Raw genomic sequence first — 22,929 nt, 5'->3', positions numbered from 1 at the left:
GAAATGATTCAGGCTGAGGAGCAGAAAGAAAAAAGAATTTTAGAAAGAGAACAGAACCTAAGAAACGTGTGGGGCAAAATCAAGCATCCTAATATACACATTATGGGAGTCTCAGAAGGAGAAGAAAAAGAAATAGGGGCAGAAGGACTATTCCAAGAAATAATGACAGCAAACTTACCAAATTTAACAAAAAGACATGAATGTAGACAATCATCATGCCCAGTGAAACTGAAACAGGATAAATTCAAAGAGAACCATGTCCAGACACATGGTAGTCAACATGTTGAATGCCAAGGACAAGGAGAAAATTCTGAAAGCTGCAGAAGAAAGGCAATATGTTATGTACAAATGAACCCTAATAAGATTAAGTACTGGTTTCTCATCAGAATCCCTGGAGGCAAGAGGCAGAGGGATGAATTATTAAATGTGCTGAAAGGAAAGAGTTGCCAACCAAGAAATTTATATCTGGAAAGACTGTCTTTCAAAAGGACAAATGATCTCACTGATATGAAAGAATTAGAATAAGCATATTCATAGAGTCAGAAACTAGAATGCAGGTTACCAGGTACTGTGGTAAAGGTAGGGAATCAGGAGTTAATGATTAATTGACACTGAGAGTTTCTGTTTAGGTTTTTATACTAGATGGTGGTGATGGTAGCACAGCAGTGTGAATGTGATTAATGCCACTCAATTATATTTGACTGTGGTTAAAGGGTAATTTTAGATACTACAAATATTACTAGAATAAAAATTAAAAGAATAAAACCATAGGACTCTACAACACGAACAGTGAAACCTAATGTGAATGATGGATTATATTTCATAGTGTAATTATGATAATATTGTTTCATTATCTATAACAGTGGTTACCACAGTAATACAGTGTTGACAACAGGGAACCCTGTATGTGTGAGGGGCATACATGGGAATTCTGTATGTTCTGCATGTTTTGTTTGTAAACCTACAACTTCTCTAATAATAATAATAATTTTAAAAACTAGAGATTTATTCCAGGTCAACATATGGCTAAATGTATGATTCCATGTGTAAAAGTCCTAATGAGGTTCCCAGAGAAACAGTTTTGCACTATAGTGGTTTTTAACAACTTGGAACTTGAAAAAAGTTAATGCCTGGGGCTTGAAAGTATTATTGTATTGGGATGGTCAAGAATATTTGCAAGATATTTTTCAGGTGAATGGTAAGCATGGGGAATGGTAAAATAGGTGGGTTACAATAAAGACAATTGTGTTTAGTGGTGTTTTAGTAAGTAAAAACTATTTTGGATAGTTAAAATAGAATGCATGAAAACATTAATGGCAGCCATGCTAGTAGTAATGTTAGAATAAAGTTAATAGCTGTACTAAGGTGACTGTTGGGGAAGGTGGAAGGAAGGGACTGGCAGCTGCTACACAGAGGTACGAGCACTGTATTTGAAGTCTCAAGTCATGTTAGTGTACTTGGTTTCATCACTTACTAGCTATGGGATCTTGGAAAAAATTACTTAACCCATTTGAAACTCAGTTACCTCATTCATAAAAATGGTACTTAAACCTAACTCTCAGGTATGTGTGATTTGGGAGCAAATGTGAAAACTATGAAGGGTGCTATACAAATGTAAGATAAAATGATCACCATGGTATTTAATGAATGAGAAGGGCAAAGAGTACAGGGAGCCAAATGAAGAAAAAGTATTGATTGATATTTTTTTAAACCTGAAGGAAAATAAAATGGCAGAAGCATCAATAAAAGAAGGGGGAAGTTAGAATGGATGAGTGGATTTATAATTTGGGGTTGTTGTTGAATTCCAACTATGTGACAGACAATTAGACACTGAATATAAAATGAGGGCTTACGTTTTAGTGGTAGGAACAGAAAAACCAGTCACTATAAGTGTTTCATATAAGGGAAAGTGGGAATGTTAGCTTAGAGATTCTTGGATGAATTTCTAGCTGGGCTGGGTTGGAGTACTGTGTTTAGGTAGTCAGAGAAGTTCTCTCTGAGCATGACCTTTAAGCTGCCAACTGAAAGATGACAAGGAGTCAATCCTCTGAAAGTGGGAGAAGAACATTCTGGACAGAGAGAACAGTGAACCACAGCTGTGTGTGTCTTAATCATTATTTTAAACTAACATGTTGGAGTGAGCAGCAAGTAAGAAGTGGGATAGCTGTTATCATAATTATTCTTTTTCTTATTACATGTAGAAAAGAAAATGTTCATAAGTGCTTGGCATATTTTAGGTGCTTAATAAATATTCTTATTCTTCCCTTGTTATTAAAGCTTACTATACTTTTTTGAAATAATTCTTAATGAACAAAGAGTTGCATGTTATGTCTCATTTTGTTTGCTATTACTTAAATAAAACATAAAGAAAAGTTTTTCTTACTACTTTGTCATTTTATTTAATTATTTTTCCTATAGTAAAAATAAAAAAAAAATTATCATGAAGCATTAGCTCTCATTTGCTATACAATATAATTAGTCTCCTCCAAGTCCTTGTTTACTACATGAAACAAGTTCTAAGATGTTTGGTTTATACTCAATATGATGTACTCCAAAGTTCCTTGTGTCAAGCATCTTATTTTACTGCTGCATTAGAACAAATGTATTTATTAAAAAATCTGTTTACATAATTTTTAAAATGTCCTCTTATTTTTGGTGGCAAATGCAAATTAGATTTAGGTGTTTTGAAGTTAGTTTCTTGTTGGAATGTAAATCAGTGTTTTGTGTGTGAATATGTTTGCTCTGCCTTCCTTGCTCAATTTACAGAGTCAACAGCCAAGTGAATATAAGAGTTAGACACACACTAGAGACTCTATATGAGGTTCTCCATTTAAATGCTTTCGTTATTAATACATGCTATTTTTTTAAATTCAGTTTTATTAAGAAATTTCACATACCATACAATCATCCATGGTATACAATCAACTGTTCAAAGTACCATCATATAGTTGTGCATTCATCACCCCAATCTATTTTTGAACATTTTCCTTTCACCAGAAAGAATCAGAATCAGAATAAAAATAAAAAATAAAAAAAACACACCCAGATCAGCCCCCCATCCCATTCTATTTTTCATTTAGGTTTTGTCCCCGTTTTTCTACTCAAACATCCATACACTGGATAAAGGGAGTGTGATCCACAGGGTTTTCACAATCACACTGTCACCCATTGTAAGCTACACTGTTATACAATCATCTTTAAGAGTCAAGGCTACAGGGTTGGAGTTTGGTAGTTTCAGGTATTTACTTCTAGCTATTCCAATACATTAAAACCTAAAAGGTGCTATCTATATAATGCGTAAGAATGTCCACCAGAGTGACCTCTTGACTCCATTTGAAATCTCTCAGCCACTGAAGCTTTATTTCATTTGATTTTGCGTCCCCCTTTTGGTCAAGAAGATGTTCTCAATCCCACGATGACAGGTCGAGATTCATCCTGGCAGTCACATCCTGTGTTGCCAGGGAGATTTACACACCTGGGAGTCAGGTCCCATGTAGGGGGGAGGGCAACAAGGTCACCTGCCAAGGTGGCTTAGTTAGAGAGGGCCACATCTGCATGCTCTTATTTTTAAGTGTAATTGATTTTAAACTAGGAAATTCAGTAATTTTTTCAGAAAGTGATTAGGAAATCTTTGTGCAATTCATTATTGTAACAGAGCATCTCTGAGAGTGTTCCAGAGAAGTATTTTTCTTATTTATCTGGAGCCACAGGTCAGAAAGGAAAAAATATATTAAATGGAGAAAAAGAAGGTAAAACTGCATTTTATAAAAATTTGTTGACAATGTTTATTTGACACATGAGCACTGGTGTTTTATAATAGAAATCACCTATTAAATTCATAGTGTGGAAAAAGAGAAGTAAAATGGAGAAAAGTTGTATATGATTAGAGAAGATGCCAGCAACAGATTAAAAATTATGAGTATTACCAAAGAAGTCAAATTATGGACAGTCAGGAAATAGGGAAGAGGAAAGGCACAAAGAGAGGAATGAATGAGAAAGACAAAGACTACAGGGAGTCAAATGAAGAAAAAGAATGAGGTGTGCATAGTGGAATGTGGTCAAATAAAATGAGTCTTTAGAACAAGGAACAGACTGTTATAAATGCACGAAGAATATAAAGTGAGATTCCTATACCAAGCATGTCAGAGCAGTAGAGCACTGAGTTCCCACTCTGACTCTCTTCCACACTGTTGGAAGGCATTAATGAAGGAGGCTCCTGAATAACCCATATGAGGAGACACTAGATGCCACCAGGTTCAAGAAATACAAACATCATAAAGATTCATTCAGAAATTCATCCACCCAACATAAATGAACAAAACAACCAAAAACAAAATTGAAAAAATAGAGTAGGAAAATATAGTGGCACACTGTCCACTATTCTCAACTTCATGATAGTACTTTTTAACAGCACACTGAACTTCAACTACGTTATTCATGGTTTTCAAAATTACATTACTTTTATACCTCTAGCAGTGTATACCTATTTCCTATATATCTGAAATGTTTATATCCTTTTATCTAAAATCCTATACTGTTTATTCCATTGCAAATTTTGTTCATCTTTTAAGACCAGCCTGTTATGTGAAGTCTTCCTGGATAATTATGAATATTTCTTAAAGAAGTGAATATTCAGCTAAAGATTAACCTTATTTTACATTTTCAATTGTTAAATGTTATTTTGTTTATTATTATAAAGATTATATCTTTTATCTAGCTGTTCTAAGTCTTTCATTTTAACTAAATATATAGATATGTCAGCAGAACTAGACTTAAAAGCGAAATCAGAGCAAGAACAAGAGAGGCTTGATGGAAGTGAAAACAACCAACCACAGGTATGTGAAAGTTTAAATTTTTGGTATAATTTTGTTTTGGTGCTTTAATAACTAGCATAGCCCAAATGAAATTACATTTGGACTAGACTGTAAAAAATCTGTAGATTATAATGTTTAATTTTTAAAACAATTTAACTATGTATAAAACTTAAAATTTTCCTAGAATCATTAGGAACTTATAGCCAAACTTTATCTTTGGAAGAAAAAGAGAACCACACCTTCCAGAATGAGGCTCTTGGTATTAGAGTACAAATCATGATGTTCCAATTTCTTTCCCTACGTGTCTTCCACATATTTTATTTTAGGGTAGAAAATCAGTGACTATTATTAATAATTTTTGACACCTCCCCATTAGTGTACAGTAGTATCTATTAGATCTGGACAGAGAGATAATCTATCTAGGTACATAATGCTATCATAGTATATAATTTGAATTAAAATTTAGGAATTTGCTCTTCTTCCTGATTGATGTTAACGGCCATGGTTCCTAATCATGTAATGTTTACCTGCTCTCCAGTTACTAATGTGTAAAAATTGTGTAATTGCACTGTAGGGGCTCTATATGTCAGGCATGGTCAGGTGAAATGTTTTTAAAGTGAGGAAACCTTTGTCATATTAAAAATTCACTCCTAACTCAGTTCTCTTAGATTTAATATATAATGAATTAAGCTTAATACAAACAAACAGTGATGAAATTGTGTTTGCATCTTCATGTTTTTCTCATGTTTTAGGCTAAGACAAGTTACTTGTTACTTCTTAGTTACAATTCATTTATTTGGGAATAGCTAAACATATATTCCAAGTTAAATTTTAATTATTTTCTAATTGTTCTTTGTCCATACTTGATGCCTTAAGGATAAAATTATTTTTAAAACATGCACCCTGACAGAAAGATATCTGAAAATCAGACTGAGCCAATTAATCTTCCACTTTTGCATCTGCAAAAGATGTCTCAAGAACCAGAAATGAATGAGGAATGTGATAGAAAGGATATCTCTGTATATTCAGGGCTTCATTTTCTGCAAAAATATGAGGAAATGTTGATCAAACAAGGCAAGTTAGAATTGAGAAATAATTTGAAACTCATCACAAATGAGTTAAAGGAGAAGTTTGCTGAAATTTGTGAAAAATTTAAAATTACTGCTTATCCTGAGGAAGAGCCACTACTTGACAACTCTAAAGGAGCAAACTTAAAGGAACTATCCTCTAATTTGACAAATAATATACTTGATGATGAGGAGAAAGATGCATCTGGAGTCTCTGTCTCTGTTGTATTCCAGGTAGTTCCTGAAAAAAGAGAACCCAGTCTCGAAAATGTCTTTTCATCTCATTTATACTCTGGGTCCCAGGAATATACTTGCCAGTCATCTTCTAAACTTGATTAAAATGATAATAAATTAGACTATGAAAATGATTATAAACCTGAAACTGAACATGTTTTTCACAAAAATAAGGAGAGTTTTTATAAAGATGCAGGAAATAAAATAAGGAACCCAAGTATACTTACAGTTGAAATGAAAGAAGACCAAGAGTTTGGTATGCAAAAGACAAAAAATGCAAACCAAAATACCATGAACTGGAAATCAGACATTGAACATACACATCAGTCTAGTGATCCCTGAAGCCTTCTTGATTTGTGACTTACTTGCTCTTGGGAAATGAAACATGATTCAAACAAAAAAGCCCACTCTGTTTGTTGTTACAAACACTTATGAGAAAATAAAACCAAAGCAAGACTTGTTCCAGAAGCCATGACATGATAATTGCAGTGCTGATAACTGTAAAACCTTGGAACCTGAATTAGAAAATGTGGGTTCTTCTCCACCGATAGTGACAGAACATCAAAGGTGTATCTAAATGAAGAATTACAAGATATGCAGAGGTTGAAGAATGAGATAGGTATTTTCCAAGTAGAGTTCCAGGCTTTGGATAAAGAGAAAGTTGAGCTTCAAAAAGAGGTAGAGAAGTGGGACAAGATGGCAGAGTGGTGAGGTGTACATTTTAGTTACTCCTCCAGAGAAGTAGATAGAAAGCCAGGTACTGCATAGACCAGACACTGCAGAGCAATCTGACTTTGGGCATACTTCATACAACACTCATGAACATGTGGAACTGCTAAGATCAGTGAAATCTGTAAGTTTTCACAGCCAGGGGACCCACAACCCTCTCTGCCAGGCTCAGTCCCATGGGAGGAGGGGCTGTCAGTGCTGGGAATGAGAAGGGAGAACTGCAGTGGTGGCTCTTCTTGGAAACTCATTCTACTGATCCAAACTCCAATCACAGATAGACTGAGACCAGACACCAGAGAATCTGGGAGCAGCCAGCCCGGTGGAGAGGAGATAGGGATAGCAAAAACAGCAAGAAAAAACCCCAAAATAAAAGTGGAGGGTTTTTGGAGTTCTGGGGAACATAGAAAGGGGAAGGGCAGAGCTCAGACAGTGTCAGGCTCATATGGAAATCCAGAAGAAAAACCGGTTTCTCTACCTCCTGGACCTTTCCTTAATGACCCTAATTGCTTTGTCTCTTAGCGTTTCAATAACCATTAGATCTGCAAGGAGGGCCTTTTTTTTTTTTTTTTTTTTTATCTTTTTCTCTTTTTCTAAAACAATTACTCTAAGAAGCCTGATACAGAAAGCCTCAAAGACTTGCAATTTGGGCAGGTCAAGACAAGAGCAGAACTAAGAGAGCTCTGAGACAAAAGGCAAAAAGTCCAGTGGCTGAGAAAATTCACTAAACACCACCACTTCCCAAGAAAAGGGGGGTGTCCTCTCACAGCCATCATTCTGGTGGACAGGGAACACTCCTGCGCATCACTGGCCCCATAGCCTAGAGCTGCCCCAGACAACCCAGTGTGGTGGAAGTGCTTCCAATAACACACGCACACACCACAAAATCAGGCATGGACATTAGCCTTCCCTGCACCCTCAGCTGGTTGTTCCAGAGTTGTGAAGGTGGAGCAGTGTGAATTAACATGCCCAATTCAGCCATCCTTTCAGCAGACTGGGAGCCTCCCTACACAGCCCTGCAGCCCAGAACTGCCCTGGGGGGATAGCACTCACTTTTGACATAGCAGAGTCATCCCTCAACAGAGGACCTGGGAGTGCACGGCCTGGAAGAGGGACCCACTCACAAGTCTCAGAGGCCATATGCCAATATGAAGGACTTGTGGGTCAGAGGCAGAAACAAACTGGCAGGACTGAACTGAAGGATTAGACTATTGCAGCAGCTTTAAATTTCCAGGAACACCAGGGAGATTTGATTGTTAGAGCTGCCCCTCCTCCCTGACCACCCAGACACAAACCCAATATACAGGGAGGGCAACACCAATTACATGCAAGCTTGGTACACCAATTGGACCCCACAAGACTCACTGCCCCAATCACCACAAAGATAAAACAGGGAAGAACTGGCTTGAGGGGAATAGGTGGCTTGTGGACGCCACCTTCTGGTTAGAGAAAGTGTACTCCAGAAGCTGAAGATCTGACAAATTAGAGATAAAGATTTTAATCAGTCTACAAATCCTAAAAGAACCCTATCAAGTTAAGCAAATGCCAAGAGGCCAAAAACAACAGAAAATTTTAAAGCATATGAAAAAAACATGATATGGATAACCCAAGCCCAAGCACCCAAATCAAAATATCAGAGGAGACACAGTACCTGGAGCAATTAATCAAGGAACTAAAGAGGAACAATGAGACCATGGCACGGGATATAAAGGACATCAAGAAGACCCTAGAAGAGCATAAAGAAGAAATTGCAGCAGTAAATAAAAAAATAGAAGATCTTACAGAAATTAAGAAACTGCTGACCAAATTAAAAAGATTCTGGATACTCATAGTATATGAAAAGAGGAATTTGAACAAAGAATCAGTGACCTGGAAGATGACAGAACAGAAAATGAAAGAACAAAGAAAGAATGGGGAAAAAAATTGAAAAAATCAAAATGGACCTCAGGGATATGATAGATAATATAAAACATCCAAATGTAAGAATCATTGGTGTTCCAGAAGTGGAAGAGAAGGGTAAAGGTCTAAGAAGAGTATTTAAAGAAATTTTTTGGGAAAAAAATCCCAAATCTAAACACCATAAATAAACAAATCATAAATGCCCAGCAAACTCCAAGTAGAATAAATTCAAATAAAACCATTCTGAGACATATTCCGATCATACTGTCAAATATGGAAGAGAAGGAGCAAGTTCTGAGAGCAGCAAGAGAAAAGCAATTCACCACATACAAAGGGAACAGCATAAAACTAAGTAGTGACTACTCAGCAACCACTATGGAGGTGAGAAGGCAGTGGCATGACATATTTAAAATTCTGAGAGAGAAAAATTTCCAACCAAGAATCCTTTATCCAGCAAAGCTCTCCTTCAAATTTGAGGGAGAGCTTAAAATTTTCACAGATAACCAAATGCTGAGAGAATATGCTAACAAGAGACCTGCCGTACTGGAGATACTAAAGGGAGCCCTACATACAGAGAAACAAAGAAAGGAGAGAGAGAGATGGAGAAAAGTTCAGTACTAAAGAGATTCAGTATGGGTACATTAAAGGATATTAATACAGATAAGGAAAAATATATATGACAAACATAAACTAAAGGATAAGATGGCTTATTCAAGAAATACCTTCATGGTTATAACATTGAATGTAAATGGATTAAACTTCCCAATTAAAAGATATAGATTCACAGAACGGATAAAAAAAATGAACCATCAATATGTTGCATACAAGAGACTCATCTTAGACACAGGGACACAAAGAAATTGAAAGTGAAAGGATGGAAAAAAAATATTTCATGCAAGCTACAGCCAAAAGAAAGCAGGTGTAGCAATATTAATCTCAGATAAAATAGACTTTAAATGCAAGGATGTTATGAGAGACAAAGAAGGCCACTACATACTAATAAAAGGGGAAATTCAACAAGAATAAATAGTAATCATAAATGTTTGTGTACCCAATCAAGGTGCCACAAAATACATGAGACAAACACTGGCAAAATTAAAGGAAGCAATTGATGTTTCCACAATAATTGTGGGAGACTTCAACACATCACTCTCTCCTATAGATAGATCAACTAGACAGAAGACCAATAAGGAAACTGAAAACCTAAACAATCTGATAAATGAATTGGATTTAACAGACATATATAGAACATTATATTCCAAATTACCAGGATACACATTCTTCTCTAGTGCTCATGGAGCTTTCTCCAGAATAGATCATATTCTGGGACATAAAACAAGGCTCAATAAATTTTAAAAAATTGAAATTACTCAAAGCACATTCTCTGACCACAATGGAATACAATTAGAAGTCAATAACCATCAGAGACCTAGAAAATTCACAAATATCTGGAGGTTAAACAACACACTCCTAAACAATCAGTGGGTTAAAGAAGAAATAGCAAGAGAAATTGCTAAATATTTAGAAGTGAATGAAAATGAGAACACAACATACCAAAACCTATGGGATGCAGCAAAATTGGTACTGAGGGGGAAATTTCTAGCATTAAACACATATATTAACAAGGAAGAAAGAGCCAAAATCAAAGAACTAATGGATCAACTGAAGAAGCTAGAAAATGAACAGCAAACCAATCCTAAACCAAGTAGAAGAAAAGAAATAACGAGGATTAAAGCAGAAATAAATGACATAGAGAACAAAAAAACAATAGGATAAACAACATCAAAAGTTGATTCTTTGAAAAGATCAACAAGATTGACAAGCCCCTAGCTAGACTGACAAAATCAAAAAGAGAGAAGACCCATATAAACATAATGAATGAGAAAGGTGACATTACTGTGGATCCCAAAGAAATTAAAAAAATTATAAGAGGATACTGTGAACAACTGTATGCCAACAAACTGGATAATGTAGAGGAAATGGACAATTTCCTGGAAACATATGAACAACCTAGACTGACCAGAGAAGAAACAGAAGACCTCATCCAGCCAATCACAAGCAAAGAGATCCAATCAGTCATCAAAAATCTTCCCACAAATAAATGCCCAGGGCCAGATGGCTTCACAAGAGAATTCTACCAAACTTTCCAAAAAGAACTAACACCAATCTTACTTAAACTCTTTCAAGATATCAAGGAAAATGGAAGACTACCTAACTCATTTTATGAAGCTAACATCAATCCAATACCGAAACCAGGCAAAGATGCTATAAAAAAGGAATACTACCAGACAATCTCCCTAATGAATGTAGATACAAAAATTCTCAACAAAATACTTGCAAATCGAATCCAAAGACACATTAAAAGAATCATACAACATGACCAAGTGGGGTTCATTCCAGGCATGCAAGGATGGTTCAACATAAGAAAATCAATCAATGTATTACAACACATTAACAAATCAAAAGGGAAAAATCAAATGATCATCTCAATAGATGCTGAAAAAGCATTCAACAAAATCCAACATCCCTTTTTGATAAAAACATTTCAAAAGGTAGGAATTAAAGGAAACTTCCTCAATATGATAAAGAGCATACATGAAAAACCCACAGCCAGCATAGTACTCAATGGTGAGAGACTGAAAGCCTTCCCTCTAAGATCAGGAACAAGACAAGGATGCCCGCTGTCACCACTGTTATTCAACATTGTGCTGAAAGTGCTAGCCAGGGCAAGCCGGCAAGACAAAGAAATAAAAGGCATCCAGAGTGAAAAGGAAGAAGCAAAACTGTCATTGTTTGCAGATGATATGATCTTATATCTGGAAAGCCCTGAGAATTTGACAATACAGCTACTAGAGCTAATAAACCAATTTAGCAAAGTAGCGGGATACAAGATTAATGCACATAAGTCAGTAATGTTTCTATATGCTAGAAATGAACAAACTGAAGAGACATTCAAGAAAAAGATACCATTTTCAATAGCAACTAAGAAAATCAAGTACCTAGGAATAAACTTAACCAAAGATGCAAAAGACCTGTACAAAGAAAACTATATAACTCTACTAAAATAAATAGAAGGGGATACTAAAGATGGAAAAATATTTCATGTTCATGGATAGTAAGGCTAAATGTCATTAAGATGTCAGTTCTACCCAAGCTCATCTACAGATTCAATGCAATCCCAATCAAAATTCCAATAACCTACTTTGCAGACTTGGAAAAACTAGTTATCAAATTTATTTGGAAAGGGAAGATGCCTCGAATTGCTAGACACTCTAAAAAAGAAAAATGAAGTGGGAGGACTTAAACTCCCTGACTTTGAAGCTTATTATAAAGCCACAGTGGTCAAAACAGCATGGTACTGGCACAAAGATAGACATATTGATCAATGGAACCAAATTGAGAATTCAGAGATGGACCCAGAGATCTATGGCTGACTCATCTTTGATAAGGCCCCCAAAGTCACTGAACTGTGTCATAACAGTCTTTTCAACAAATGGGGCTGGGAGAGTTGGATATCCATATCCAAAAGAATGAAAGGGGACCCCTACTCACACCCTACACAAAAATTAACTCAAAATTGATCAAAGATCTCAATATAAAAGAAAGTACCATAAAACTCCTAGAAGATAATGTAGGGAAACATCTTCAAGACCTTGTATTAGGCAGCCACTTCCTAGACTTTACACCCGAAGCACAAGCAACAGAAGAAAAAATAGATAAATGGGAACTCCTCAGGCTTAGAAGTTTCTGTACCTCAAAGGAATTTGTCAAAAAGGTAAAGAGGCAGCCAACTCAATGGGAAAAAATTTTTGGAAACCATGTATCTGACAAAAGACTGTTATCTTGCATATATAAAGAAATCCTACAACTCAATGACGATAGTACAGACAGTCCAATTATAAAATGGGCAAAAGATATGAAAAGACAGTTCTCTGAAGAGGAATTGCAAGTGGCCAAGAAACACATGAAAAAGTGTTTGGCTTCACTAGCTATTAGAGAGATGCAAATTAAGACCACAATGAGATACCATCTCATACCAATTAGAATGGCTGCCATTAAACAAACAGGAAGCTACGAATGCTGGAGAGGATGTGGAGAAATTGGAACTCTTATTTATTGTTGGTGGGACTGTATAATGGTTCAGGCACTCTGGAAGTCAGTCTGGCAGTTCCTTAGAAAACTAGATATAGAGTTACCCTTTGATCCAGCAATTGCACTTCTCGATATATACCCAGAAGATCTGAAAGCAGTGATGTGAACAGATATCTGCACGCCAATGTTCATAGCAGCATTATTCACAATTGCCAAGAGATGGAAACAACCCAAATGTCCTTCAACAGATGAGTGGATAAATTAAGTGTGGTATATACACATGATGGAATACTATGCAGCAGTAAGAAGGAACGATGCTGTGAAACATATAACAAGATGGATGAACCTTGAAGACATAATGCTGAGCAAAATAAGCCAGGCACAAAAAGAGAAATATTATATGTGACCACTAATATGAACTTTGAAAAATGTAAAACAAATGGTTTGTAATGTAGAATATAGGGGAACTAGTGATAGAGAGCAATTAAGGAAGGGGGAAAGATAATCCAATAAGAACAGATAAGCTATTGTGGGTAAATTTAATGTTCTGGGGATGCCCAGGAATGACTATGGTCTGTTAATTTCTGATGGGTATAGAGGAACATGTTCACAGAAATGTTGCTATATTAGGCTACTATCTTGGGGTAGAGTAGGAACATGTTGGAAGTAAACTAGTTATCTTAGGTTAGTTGTCTTTTTCTTACTCCCTTGTTATGGTCTGTTTGAAATGTTCTTTTATTGTATTTTTTTTAATTTTTTTTTACAGTTGATTTTAAGAAAAAGTGTTAATTAAAAAAAAAAAAAAAACAAGGAGAAAAATATGCAGAGCCCCCTTGAGGAGCTGGTGGAGAATGCAGGGGTATTGGCCTGCCCCACCTTGATGGTTGCTAATATGCTCACAGACATAGGGTACTGGTGGTTTGATGGGTTGAGCCCTCTACAACAGGACTTGCCCTTGGGAAGACTGTTGCTGCAAAGGAGAGGTTAGGCCTCCCTATAATTGTCCCTAAGAGCCTCCTCCTGAATGCCTCTTTGTTGCTCAGATGCGGCCCTCTCTCTCTAGCTAAGCCAACTTGGCAGGTGAAATCACTGCCCTCCCCCCTATGTGGGATCAGACACCCAGGGGAGTGAATCTCCCTGGCAACATGGAATATGACTCCCAGGGAGGAATGCAGACCCAGCATCATGAGATGGAGAACATCTTCTTGACCAAAAAGGGGAAATGAAAGGAAATGAAATAAGTTTCAGTAGCAGAGAGATTCCAAAAGGAGCTGAGAGGTCATTCTGGTGGGCACTCTTATGCACAATATAGACAACCCTTTTTAGGTTCTAATGAATTGGGGTAGCTGGCGGTAGATACCTGAAACTATCAAACTACAATCCAGAACCCATGAATCTTGAAGACAATTGTATAAAAATGTAGCTTATGAGGGGTGACAGTGGGTTTGGGAATGCCATAAGGACCACACTCCCCTTTGTCTAGTTTATGGATGGATGAGTAGAAAAATGGGGGAAGGAAAAAAACAAACAAAGGTACCCAGGGTTCTTTTTTACTTTACATGCTCTTTTTCACTTTAATTATTATTCTTGTTATTTTTGTGTGTGTGGTAATGAAGGTGTCAGGGATTGATTTTGGTGATAAATGCACAACTATGTAATGGTACTGTGAACAATCAAATGTACGATTTGTTTTGTATGACTGCATGGTTTGTGAATATATCTCAATAAAATGAATATTAAAAAAAGAGATAGAGGTTAACTTACTGCTATTCTGTTGTTTATACTTATCAATTATTTGATGTCTTTTGATTTTCTACTTATGAAAGCTTGTGTATAAAATGGGGTTATCCAAATATGCAATTATTTAGAAACAGATGATTTCTGTAGTCTGGGTAAGAGGAGTTCAGGGAAAGATTCTCATAATTTGTGTCCTTAGTTAACCTAAGCCTTCCAAGTGTCCTATGAGCTGGGAACTTAGGCAGATATGATGTGACTTCTGAACCAGGATAAACATTGAAGAAAAAAGAAAGTAATAAGCTCTAAGTATTTTTTTTCCTATTGGCGTAAAGATGTATTTCCTTAACAATAAAAAAAGAAAGAAGCAATAACTGAAAGAAGGGATACAAAAACATATCTAACCTTAAGAGTTGTAACAAATATTCCAGCTAAACAAATCTATGTATTGTGCATTTGTTTGTGCAACTTTATGTGCTTTACTCCATCCTTTGGAATTTATGATTCCACCATGTCCATTTTAAGATATTTTATAAATATGCTTCCATATAATTTTTTATCACTACTTGCAAATGTCTGTGAGTCAAATCTTTACATTAAGTTGTTTAATAAAGTCTTTTAGAGTTTTTCATGTGTACTATTTTTATCATAATGGTAGCATAAACTGCCAGTAAAAAAATTTAGTACTTAAAATTTGAAAGCTGAGTTTTGAGGTACATTGAATCATAAAGCTAGGAAAAATCTAGATGTATTCTCCTTTAAAAGGAAAAGAAGTTGAGCCCTTCTTTAGGGGACATTAAATTGAATTACTTTGCCAAAGTGTGACTTTTAATTTATCTGATTAATGAGAATTTATCAGTAATTTATCTGATGAAATTACATGACTCAGCATTATAGAATTGTATATCCTTTTTGGTGACATGTAAAATGCTAGGTAATGATGCTTTAGTTGCTTTGGGTGAATCATTTAACCTTTCTGGGTTTTGCTCCTATTATCAATGGATAATGCAGATAAAGTTGATAAATACATATATACCCTTCACCCATAAAGCTTTGTGGTTACTGAATTTAAAACTTGGGGACATTGCTCATTTTCCAGAATCCCACACTTAACATTTCAGCAGCTTTGCTCTGCTTCTTGTTCTGTGGGAAACTTTGCTTCATATATTTCAGCGGGCAACTTCACTTTTTTGGTAGCTGCAGGATCCAAATGAAAGGATTGTAAAAGACAGTGGGAGAAAGAAAAGCTTTGTGTGGCAAGGGGAAATCTCCTTTTCTCTTGCTGAAGCCTACACTGTCATTTCCTCTAGATCTGGCTGTTCAAGACTAGGTCCAGGTGATAAGGCAGAAAAAGAGAAATTTTGTGCTCTTCTTTTATTTTTCTGTCTCTGTTAGTCAAATGGGGATAAACATGTTAGTGATGGGTGGATGTAAATAAGAGCACAGAATTAAGAAAAGCCTTTTTGGAATTTTGGGAAATTCTGCTTCTTTCAATTACATAGAAATGAAGAAGAGTTTACAAAACTTCAATGACATGTAATGAATAACATTAAAGTAGGCAACAAAACTTTATTCATTAACATCACAACAGTGAAACTTGAGTCAAACGATAACAGTTAATGAAAACAAAACAGTTCTTTTTATTGAATAAAATAATGAAAATTATCCTGAGTATCAAATTTTTGTTAAAGGTTGAACAAGAAAGAAAGAAGCACAAAAGAAGTGAAATGGAAGTATCAGAAAACTTGTATGTTGCTGCTGCTGAGGATGATGGTGATGGATTAATTCAACAAAGAATGAGTGAAAAACATGATAGCAATTTCCTCTTAAGGATAATGATTCTAATAGTAAACCTAAATTTTTAACAGTTGGTATTATTGTTTTGCTATAAAAGTAATTCTAATTTGGCTAATAATCAAGATTAATAAATTTTATAGTTTTGCAAGGGATATTCAACTTTGGGAATCAGAAAAATGCAAATTTACACAGAAATGAGATACCATTTTGTGCAATCATATTGACAAATAGTATATTAAAAATTAACCAAGGTTGGAAAACATGAAGAAAAAGACAATCTCATACCCTGTTGGTAGATAAAATTGGTAAATTCTTTCTGAAAGGTAGTTTAATAGTATGTATCAGAAATGTCATCCCTTTAATTCAACTTTACTTCTGGGACTAGATCCTACAGAAAAATATGCATTTGTGCAAACACACAAAAAAACACAGGTTTAGTGTATTATATGTTATAGAGTAATATATAATATGTGTTCTATGTGTTAAGGATCTATAATATACATTTTTGTACCTTGGGGATATTTATAAAAATATGTTATATATATCCACTTAGGTGAAGAATAATTATGATATCATTGTCATATCAAAAAGCTGGAGATATTGCAACTACCCAGGAATAAGGAAATTAATTGTCATATCCATAAAATAATGCACTGCCCTGGAAACTTTTAGTTTTTTAAAAATGAGGTAGATCTATCGTGTATTGATTTTTTCCACAATTAAAATATATTTAAGCATTTGGTTTTGTGCATGTCTTGTGCAAACATTTGTTAGGACATTTGTAATATCTTCTCAGTTTCAAAAGGAGGCAGTGTGCTACACTGGTCCTACCTGGAAACAACAAAATTGCTAGAGTTTTGGTTTTTGTTTCCCATGTATTGGCACTCTAAGATTGAACCCTCAAATTAATCTGAGTATTGCTGAGGGATTGCACATGGCTCCTCATTCCATCTTCCATATAACATTCAGTATATTGGGTAAAAATTGAAGTAGAGTCAATATTTAAATATGACTAATGATTTTGTGTATTTGATTTATATAAAATATCATATAATTAGATGATTTTCATCAAGCAGGAAATACTGCCCTTGACACTTTTAGTCTTTCTGTGGTTATAAATTGAAGCAAAACAATAACCACGTTATATTATCATTATATACCTATGACATTTTCAAGGGTGCCTAGCACTATAATTTTATGGATTTATTATTTAGTGTCCTGGTCTGGCATTTGTTTTTAGCCATTTAGTGCCACATGTACTCAAGAAAGAAAAAACTTAAAAGTGTTATGGAAGTATTATGTAAACATTATGTAAGGATTAAAAACAACAGGTAAATGAAAAGAAGAAAATCAGATCATCTACCATTATGCTAAGATGTCTTTGAAAGAACTGTCAGTACTTGCTGACTCAATAGTTTCCCTTCCATTCAGTTTTTTTTTCTAAATTAGAGAAGTTGTCAGTCTACAGAACAATCATGCATAAAATACATGATTCGCTTATACAACTCCCTTTTAACAAACTGCATTGGTGTGGTACACCCATTACAATTGATGAAAGCACATTTTTATAATTGCATTATTAACTATAGTCCATGGTGTAACTTTGTTAATGTTGTGCAGTTCCATGGATTTTTTAAAAAAAATTCACTCTATTATTATATATAACCTGACATTTCCCCCTTTCACCACCTTTAGACATACATGTCAGTGCTGACAATTATGTTCACAATGTCATGCTACCATTGCCATCACCCATTACCAAAACATTTCCACCATTCCAAATAGAAACCCTATATATTTTAAATCTTAACTTCCCAATCCCTATCTGCTGCCACCTGCCCTCCCAAATAATCTGTGTTCTAGATTATGACTCTGAGTTTGCTTATTGTAATTGTTACAAATCAGCAAGACCAAGCAATATTTGTCACTTGGTGTCTGGTTCTCATTATGGTATTTTCAGGGTTCATACATGTTGTTGCATGTGTCAGAACTTCATTTTTTTATGGCTGCATAATATCCTATTGCATGTACATACCACCTTTTCTTTATCCATTCATAGGTTGATCGACACTTGGGTTGCTTCCATCTTTTGGCAATTATGAATAATGCTGTTGTGAACATTGGTGGGCAAAATCTGTTTGATTCCTTACTTTCAATTATTTGGATATGCACTGAGTAGTGGGATTTCTGGATCATATGGTAGTTTTATACTTAGGTTTTTGAAGAACTACCTAACTGTCTTCCACAGAGGCTGCACCAATTTACATTGCCACCAGCAACGAATGGGTGTTCCCATTTCCCAGTATGCTCTTGAACACTTTTATTTTCTGTTTTTTTTTTTTTTTAAATCACAGTCATTTTAGGGTATGATGTGGTATCTCATTGTCGTTTAGATTTGCATTTCCCTAATGGCTAATGATGCTGAGCCTCTTTTCATGTGCTTTTTGGCCATTTATGTTTCCTTTTTGGAAAAATGTCTATACAAGGCTTTGGCCCATTTTTAAATTGGGTTGTTTGTGTTTTTGTTGTTAAGTTGAAGGATTTCTTTATATATTCTGGATATTAAACCTTCATAAGATACGTGGTTTCCAAATATTTCTACCAGTATGTAGGTTATCATTTGACTTTCATGATAAAATCCTTTGGGGCAAAAAAGTTTTTAATTTTGATGAGGTACCATTTATGTTTTTCTTTTTTGCTTGTGCTTTGGGTATAAAGTCTAAGCAACCACTGCTTAATACAAGGTCATGAAGAGGCTTCCTACATTTTCTTCTAGGAGTTTGATAGTCCTGGTTCTTATATTTAGGTCTTTGATCCATTTTGAGCTGACTTTTGGTTTTTGTATAAGGTGTAAGGTAAGGATCCTCTGCCATTCTTTTGCAGATGGAGATCCAGTTTTCCCAGCACCATTTGTTGAAGAGACTGTTTTTTCCCAATTGAGTTGTCTTTGCCTCCTTGGCCATAAATATGAGGGTTGATGTCTAAACAATCAGTTTGATTCTATTGGTCTATATGTCTGTTCTTGTGCTGGTACCATGGTGTTGTTTCCCCACCACCACATTGATTCTTCTTTTCCAAATTATTTTGGTATTCTAGCTCCTTTGTCTTTCCATATAAAGTTTACAATCAGTTTGGCATTACAGCTTAAAAAATTCTGTTGAGATTTTGATTGAAATCATGTTGAATCTCTAGATTAATCTGGGGCTAATTGACATCTTTACTATGTTGCATCTTCCAATCAGCAACATGCTGTTTGTGTATTATGTTGAATCGGTAAGTCGCTTTCACTTGAATTGACATCTTAACAATTTTTAGTCTTTTAATCCATGCACCAGAATGTCCTTCAGTTTGTTTAGGTCTTCCTGGATTTGTTAGCAATGCTTTTTAGTTTTCTGTGTACAATCCTTTACATCCTTTGTTGGATTTATTCCTTGATAGTTGATTCTTTTCATTGTTACTGTAAATGAAAAGTTTTTTCTTCAGTTGTTCATTGCTTGTGTATAGAAACACTACTGAACTTTGAGTGCTGCTCTTGTACCACACCACTTTGCTAAATTCATTTGTTAGCTCTTAGGAGCTTTGATGTGGATTTTTCAGGATTTTCTGTATTCCGTTCACCTTTGAACTAATTTCAGTTATATTTTCACTCTCACCACTTGGCCAAAATTGTTTTTCTTACGGTCATCACTGATTTCTACTTTACTAAAAATCTATAATTTCTTAAACATACTTTTACTTGATCTATTAGCAATATTTGACTCAGCAGAAAACTCTTGCCTCCTAGGAAATCCTTTCTTCACTTGGCTTCCATGATATCTCTTAGTCACCTGGTTTTCCTCCTTCCTTTCTGGTCACTCCCTCTTGGTCTGTTTTGCTGCTCCCTCCTCATCCCACAGCTTTTGCACATTGCTTTGTTGCTGGGCTTAGTCCTGTAGCTTCTTCCTCATGACTTATTTACTAACTTGTATATGCTAATGATTCTCAAATGTTTGTGTCTAGACCAGATTGCTGTGCCTTAACTCAAGACCCATCAAACTTTCTACTTGACATCTCTCTTTGTATCACTATTGAATATGTCAAACTTAGCATGTCTAAAACTGAGCTACTGATACTTCCCCTCATATCCCTCTACCTCATGTAGTCTTTCCTACCTCAGTAATGGCAATCCCATCCCTCCAGTTGCTCTGCCCAAATTATGGTTCTTATCCTTGACTCCTGTCTTTCTTTTACACCCCATGTCTAATCTGTCAGCAAATCTTGTCAGGTCTGACTTCAAAATACATGCAGAAGCCAGTCACATCGCTCCATGCCCATTGTACCATGTGGATCAAACCACCATCATCTGTTGTCTTGATTAGTGTCATAGACTGCTAATTGGTCTTCTTGCCTTTTTTTTTTAACCCTATTTCCATCAATTCTCAATATGAGGGACTATTAAAACATTGGCTAAATTATGTTTTCCTCTGTGGAAAACTTTCTAATTGACTTCTCTTTAACCCAGATTACATGCTGAAGCCCTTCCTCAGACTTAAAAGGCCTTACATGATCTGACCCCTGTTATCTCTTTGACTTAAACTTCTATCTCTTTCTCCCTTTCAGTCTTCTTCAGCCATATTTAACTTCTCACTATTCCTTAAACACTCCAGGCATATCCCTGCCTCTGGACCTCTGAGCTAGGAGTTGCCTCTTTTGGGGATGCCTTTCTCCCAGATAACCTCATCACTTGCTCCCTCCATTCTTTTCTTTACTTAAAAGCTGCTTTCTTAGTCCTTCTCTGGTCATCCTGACTAATATTTCAACCACCTGTCCCCCTACCACACATCAGATTTTCCTTTCTCTGTTTAAGGTTTTCTCCTCTAAGATGCTATATAATTTGCTTATTTATCTTGTTTATTGTTATTGTGTGTTTACCTCACTCTTATGGGTAGTTTTTCTGTCTGTTCACTGCCATAGCCTCAATTTTTAGAGAAGAGGCTACAGACACAATAAATCTCAATCAATATTTACTGAATGAGTGAATAGAATTTACAGTGTTCACCTGTGTGGATTTTTTTGAATGTTAGATTAATTCTCAGTTAAACAGAAAACAAGTTTGATGTGGGTCAAGTCTGACAGTTTTAATTGGCAATTATGTACTTTTTTTTTTTTACATTCTTTTGGTTCTTTGTAATAGGTGACATTCTCTCTATTTTTTTTTTTCATTTAGAAAGAAAAGGCCAATATTGTGTTACTTATTATTAATTCTTTTACTAGTATTTATGATAGTTTTACTTATGGTAAAGTAAAGTGGATCAGAGGAATAACAAGCCTCATTTATTAAGAAAAATAAAATGAGTGGTAAATTATTATAGGACTTAAATTTCTGAAGGATCATTAGTCCTCAATATGAGAAATAAAAGGACAAATTAGAATTTACTACTCTTCATGGTAAGAGAGAGCTGTACCAGCCTGGAATCTCTTCTAAGCGAACCCACTGCTGACCTCATGTGGGGTTTGGGGAAGAACAAAGGATTGGCACATTTCACAGGTCTGAGCAGGTCATTGTCACCTGTAACAGTGTGTTCCTGCCTGTGAGACTCTTGTTGATTGGCAGACTCCAAGGCACCTTAATTGAAATGAGTTTTCTTATTGTTAAGTTTCAACCTTAATTGAAATGGTTGACTTTCTTTCAGAAGCAATTGGCTGACATTGATTGGTAGGTGAGTGAAGCCAGAGGTCATTGAATTGGTTAAAAGGATTTAAAACCAGTTCTGGAGGCTGCTTGTTACCACTGCTACAGAAGTCAGCCTTCCTAAATTTGAGGTGACAGGTTTTAATTCTCATGACCAGATGTTTTCTGGTTAAAACTCCTCTTCCATCAACTATGTTCAAAATGAAAAATATTTCATATTCTGGAATTGCAGACTTATTTTTGAAGTTGGCTCAAGAGGAGTATTATAATAATTGATCTGAGGAGGATCTCTTTTTTTAGATGCTTAGTCTTAACTAGAAGACCTACCTACAAAACTTTTTTTTATCTTACTTTTTTTTTTTTTAATTTTATTCTCAGGGTCTCATGGTCACTTCCTAAAATGATAATCTCTAGTGGGAAAATTTTGTCCCTTTGTAAATGTTGTTGATACATGCTGATAATATTCTTTTCTTTGTCTTTGCCCATTTTTTTAATTGTGAACTTTAACATATTACACAGTGATAACTTTCAAAGTATGATTTCACAAATTGTTAGAGAACAAATTTCATAGAATATCATGGGTCACAGTTCCACAACCTCAGCCATTTTCATTATTGTAAAATATAACATGCATACAGAGAGGTGTCAACTCTCAATCTACAGCTCAACAAGCAGTTATATATGAAATTTCAAAAATTGTTATGTTTTAGAGTTCCAGAGTCGCAGTCCCTTCCCCATTATGCAATACAAGTTATATAGAGAAAGGTGAAGACCTTCAAGGCACAATTTAATGAGCAGCTGTAGAGCAAATCCCAAAGGATGCTGTAGGCTTCAGTTCCACCATGTCATGTACCTCCTTCTAGACATTCCAACACCCTAGCATCCATATGTATAA

The 22,929-nt window shown here is 35.4% G+C and overlaps 1 pseudogene; it reads left to right on the top strand.

Moving 5' to 3' along the window:
- The first annotated feature begins 4,754 nt into the window (after positions 1–4,754).
- The window catches only part of LOC119535195, a 60,277-nt pseudogene continuing 42,102 nt past the window's right edge, over positions 4,755–22,929 (top strand).

This window comes from Choloepus didactylus, chromosome 5 (assembly GCF_015220235.1).
Source record: "Choloepus didactylus isolate mChoDid1 chromosome 5, mChoDid1.pri, whole genome shotgun sequence".
Lineage (NCBI taxonomy): Eukaryota > Metazoa > Chordata > Mammalia > Pilosa > Megalonychidae > Choloepus > Choloepus didactylus.
The sequence above is the reverse complement of the archived record's forward strand: the minus strand, read 5'-3'. Positions and strand labels throughout refer to the sequence as shown.